The sequence below is a fragment of the Zingiber officinale genome, chromosome 3B (assembly GCF_018446385.1).
Source record: "Zingiber officinale cultivar Zhangliang chromosome 3B, Zo_v1.1, whole genome shotgun sequence".
NCBI classification, from domain to species: domain Eukaryota; kingdom Viridiplantae; phylum Streptophyta; class Magnoliopsida; order Zingiberales; family Zingiberaceae; genus Zingiber; species Zingiber officinale.
The window spans coordinates 108,660,806-108,666,805 of record NC_055991.1 but is presented as its reverse complement, the minus strand read 5'-3'; positions in this window follow the sequence as shown (position 1 = coordinate 108,666,805).

Here is a 6,000-nt window from a genome sequence, read left to right as displayed (position 1 = left end):
ATATAGAAATAACTACAAGTTACAATGAAGGAAAGGTTTGAGAAGTCTAAATGTTGAGGATTGAAATTGATACTTCATTGCAGTAACAAGTTGAAAATTGTGCTGGCTGAAAATTGATACTCTATACAATTTTGCAGAAATCTAAATTTGTGCTGACTGAAAATTGAATGAAGCATTTCTGCATTTTGGTAAATGAGTTGTAGCAAGTTTAAGTTGCTAAAATTCAGAAATCTTTGGAGGATGATTTGATAAGGATCTTAAAAGGCAGATGTAAAGAAATTGGAATTTTTGGAGGTTAGACGATGATGAGTTGATATAAAATTTAGAAACTGTACAGGAAATTCAGGAAACATGCAGTTGCTATGTTAATTGGTTTTTAGAGCATGCGCTTATCACTTGAAAAATTGAAGTCTGGATGTTGTTCTTGTCTTGTTAACTGCTAATCTAGTTTATCTAGAGTTTCTAAGATTTTTGGACTGAGAAGTTGATACAAAATAGGGACACAAATTAAGTGGACAGAACTGAAATGTACTCACTGATCAGCAGCTGTACTAATCTTATAACTGATGTTCTGATCAAAAAGTGGATTGAATTCAAGTTTTTACTGATTAAGTGCTAAATGAGGGACATTGACAAGTTCAACTATTCAATCTTCAGGATAAAATGACTTGGAATTCCAAATCTTGATACTTAATCCGAGAATTTGAATTAAGATCAATGATATAAGTAAGCTACTAAATTTAGTGTGCTCTATTTGGTTTGTCCGAGATGGACAAAGATTTAAGTGTGGGGGAGGTAAGGTATGATCCAAGTTGTCTCATTGATTGAATGCACAATTAGAGAACAAGAAGGTTTAAATTGACATCATAACAGATGATGAAATGCTGAAATTTAGAAGTGAAGATTTTGCAATGGTCAGTGATGCAAGGTGAAACAAATGGTCAAAATTTAGAAGAAAAAGCCTTAGAGTTCAAGGATTAGTAGGATCATTAGTTAGAACTTGAAAGAAACAATTAAAAGGGAAGTGTACAGTGAGTTCTATAGCTAAAACAAGAAGGAAACAAATGCAATGAAGGTTAAGTTCTACTAATGTGTGTCAAATTTTGGGAAGGCTAAGTATTGAATTGAGGAATCATTGGATATGCAATTGTAGGAGAGTAAGGAAGAAGAGAAAGAGGGAAGTATGGCCAAGTACTCAATTATATAGCATTCTTTGTATCCATGTTTTCCACTAAAGCTAAATCTTTCTTTCTTTTCTTTTATTTGAGTTAATTCTTTCTTTTCTTATATTTTCTTGCAACTAATGCCTTGATGTGCACTTAATTCATATCCTTACATTTTCTTTTCTATGATTAACCTTCATATTGTGATTTGTATCCATGATCATGGTAGAGAGTAGAAGATAAGCAATCATATGGTAGGGCAAGAAGCACAAGTAGCATGAGTGCCCTCCATTTTTTTTTTTTTTGTGTGATTACATGTGAATAGGATGAGGGCCACAAAAACTCTATCTTGTGAGGTTTTTAGTGTGAAATCAATTTCAATTTACTCATGATAGATGGAAATTATTATGTTGTTAACCAAGAGTAAAGTTTTAAGTCCATGAATGCTTGAGATTTTGGAATGTGATAATCTTAGATGGTTTACTTTCTTTATTTTCTAATCATGTTTAGAAATTTGTCAGGGGGTGCCATTTAAGTAGGATTTTTAGTTTTTCTTGACTTGCACGAGACGCTCAAGAGTAAGTGTGGGGGAATTTGATAACCATGATTTTATTACACTATTTTCATTCATTCATTCATGGTTTTATGTAGTTTTTATAGATATAACCCATATTTACATCACATTTTTATGCAGTGTATCGATTTTAGGCTTAATTGTAAATTATTGTATTATGGCTTTATTTGATGTTAATATTTGATTGTTATTTTGTAGGCATCAAAGGTTCTTGGACTGGGATGAATTTGAACCAAATTTGTGCTCGGATTGGAGTTTTAAAGAGACAATCAAGCTCCAGAATAATTGTACCCGTTCATTTAAGATTGGAGCAGATCTACACCATCCATTGAAGATCCGGACCATCCAACCTAATAAGGAGTAGATCTGGACCGTAGATGAAGATCAGGGCCTTTGGATCGAATTTTAGGTCATCTTTCACCATTGATCTAGCTCCGAGCATTCTCAGCCATTGGATCAAATGTGAGGTTGATTTAAATAGCATGAGAAGCTACAGTGCTTCCCTGGGCTCGGCGTTTTCGCGATCACTGCTCACCTTCGTCTTCTTCTCCGCGACGCCGAGGCTCCGTTCCACAATTCTAGATCCGAGAGCAGCCTTTCTTCTCCGACAGCAATTTCGAGCAGCCGACGTTCATCCTCCGAGAGCAGAGAGTGGCAGAAGGGAGGTTTCTTCAGTTGCGATTATGATTCTGTTTCACCGCCGCATACCTGATCGAGGGAGGTTCCCGATCGGCGTTATTCGCATTCAACAAAGCTTAGAGGGAGGTTTCTTGGAGTTTCTGATCCTCTTTCGATCTTCATTTCACAGCGAAACTGGATAAATTTGATCAACCGATCTGAATTGCAATTTTCATAATCTGAGCTTTGTTCTTTGGCTGATGAGGTTACCAGTCTAGTGTGAGCTTAGAGGGAGGTTTCTCGGATCTGTGAGCGTCACCTGGTAATAGTTAAAAGTTTGATTATTGCTCGTTGGGTGTTTGAGGGGAGGTTTCCGAGAGCATCTCTGTTTTGGCAGAGAGGGGCAGTTGGAGCTCGGGGTTTGGATGTGGAATGTTTTTAGGTTTGGTTTTTCTTTATCTTTGTCTTTGAATTGTTCTTAAATTTGCTTAGATCTGAAGATCTGATTGTTTGATTACTCTTAATTCTTTGTTTAGCATTTTCCACTTCAAGTTCTGTTTGAGTTTACTTCTGAAATTTTGTTTCTGATATACTTTTGCAATTTCATTTCTGTTTGAGTTCTACAATCCGAATATTGTTTTAATAGTTTGTAATTATGTTCAACTTGAACTTGAAATTCTATTATAGCTAGATTGTTAGATTCGGTTATTAGTTGGAAATTCCTTGATCTTTACATTCAATCTTTGTACTTTGAGCATGCTTGTATGATGAATGCTCAATTCATGTATGTAATGAAAGATTTTAATGGCTACTGTGTTTGTGCATATTAAATGTTTAACACTTCATTTCTATGAATTTAACCAGAATTCATAAGAATTAACTCATTTGATGAGTTGATATTTAAGAATCCCAATTTAATTGTGGTTAACTTGATGAGGTGGAGTTTAATCAAGTTTAGATGAGAATGAATTTTCCTTGATCTTAATCTTTGATTGTAGAAAAATACAATTTGCAATGTGAATCGAATGGAAAAGCATAATTGACCTTGTTGATGTAATAAGTCGATTTGAATCAATTATAGATTTTAACACACACTCACTAGTTATCCTTGGAAAAATACGACTTGGGACTCCATACTACAATGCTTGTCTTTAGTTGCAATGAGTTTCAATTTTAATTAACTTGATGTGTCACGTGATATGAAAATGACCAACACCAAATTTTAAGATAAGTCTATAACCATACTATAATATAAATTCATGAACATAAGCTATATGCCTAAATAACAACAAGGGTCTATTAAGATACTCAATATCCTATACCATAGTATGAAATAACAAACACAGGTTTAGCAAGATGCTCAATATCCTAAACTACGGTATGATCATCCTACACTAGGGTCTAGTAATATCATGCATATATATATATATATAAACTCAATCATGAATAATAAACATAACTGCATAGCTATCAACAATAGATCAACATATAAGGATAACCAATAAGGTATCAACTCAAGAGCACTATAGGACAGATTTAAAGTAGACGAATAATTGTAATCTCATCAGACATGGCAGTAAACAATCATGCACTATAATCAAAACTATCAAAAAGATATGCAAGATCTATCCACTTCAAATGTAAGTCATGCTAAACATTCTTCAAGTCCAAGGGTATACTTCAAATTGAATCCAAACTCTGCAACATGGAACATGTATTATAGCCAATCTACCATGAATCAAATAACTAAACTCAATCCCTCAACTGATTAGCAAACCTTAATTGAAACCACCTAATTTATCCCACAACACCTTCACAACCCATTCCTTCTCCATCATCGGCGTAGTGAAATCACCGCAGTGGCTGTGGAGAAGAGTGGTAGTGGCTCTGCAGGGAGTTTAGCGGCTCTCATAATGGCTGACGTCAGAGACCCAATGGCGGCAGCTCAACTGACGAAGCAATGGCCGGCAAGGGTGAGTCACAATGAGCTTGACAACAATCCGTGTCAGCGGCAACTATTCGCTGTGAGGTTAGGTCAGCGACAACAGTGGGTAGTGGTTTTCTCAAGATCAGTGAACAGGAGATGAGCGGCGAACCCTCAGGATGCCAGATGGACTTCCGAATGGTGCTCCTGACTGTCGGTGGTAGGGGCAGCCGACGTCGACGAGGAGATCGGAATGAGAAAAGAAAAGGGGCAGAAGGGAATCGAGGCTTGTGGGCCGCCGATGCAACGACGTCCACAAGGGACGTCGCGTGTGCGTGAAGAGGGAGGTGACAAGGAGATGGCGGTGGATCGACGGAGAAAGGGGGCGATGAGAGGGGGTTGACATCGACGATGGGAGGTGGCAGTGAGAGGAGGATGCGCTGCACCGGCGATGGAGCTTGGGCAGCAGCCGGTGACGATGACGGATCGGGCGAGATTGCGCCGCACGGGAGAGGGGAAAGGGATTGGGTGAGAATGAGCGTAAAATCTAAGTTTCCTTATTTATACTTAGGCTTAATTAATCATAAACCTAGATTAATGAAATCAATCAACTCCCACTTTAATTGGATATTCAAAATAAACTTTAGAAAGGTCAACCCATTTATCCCCATAAATTATCTAAAATGACTCAATAAAAATACAAAAAAATCTAATAAATCCCTAAATTCACATATACTCTTTTACATTTATTATTAATTATTTCATCTGTGTTTTCAGCTATGAATTCCATTAGATTGAATTTTAATCGTTTTAGTCAAGATTATTCCATTAGATTGAATTTTAATCGTTTTAGTCTTTATCTTGAGATATCAAATATATATATTTAAAATATATATATTGGATATATTACATATATCCTTGCTAAGTTCCAAGCAAAAGAATTTCGCTAACTCCTATTTCAGGTAATTCACCTCCCCTCTCACCGACCTCACCTGAGTCCAACATATGGATGTTGCTCGGATTGTCCATCTTTACTTCAAGGAGATAATGTATTTACATGGCGTTCCTAGGCCCATGACTCTAGATCAAAATACTAAATTCATCCGTTATTTCTAGAAAAGCTTATAAGAAAAATTAGGGACACAGTTAAACTTTAGCAGTGTTTACCAACCTCAAACAGATAGACAAATCTAGATGGTGAATCAGAGTATGAGCAATCTTTTGAGATGCCTCGCAGGAACTAAACCAAAGCAGCGGGACTAGACATTATCTCAAGTAAAGTTTACCTACAACAGATTAAGAAATAGAACCACGGGATTAAGTCCTTTTGAGATTATCTATGGGCGGAATCCATCGGGCGTTCTGGACTTAGCCCATGTTCCATGTGTAGGGCAAATTAGTCCTAAAGGGGATGAAATGGTAGACCATTTTCAAGGTATTCATGAGCAGCTAAAACTAGCAATTATAAAAAACAATACCAAGTATAAGGCTCGGGTCGATAGTCATCATTGGCATGTACTTTTTGAAATTAGAGATTTTGTCGGGGCTATATTAACTTGTGATCATTTTCCTGTTGAAGAGTATAATAAGTTAAAGAATCAGAAAATTAGAACATGTGAGAGACTACAGAAGATTAACGACAATGCTTACAGGTTGCGCATTCCTAGTTATCTGAAGACTTCTGATGTTTTCAATGAGAAACACTTAACTCCTTAGTCGAC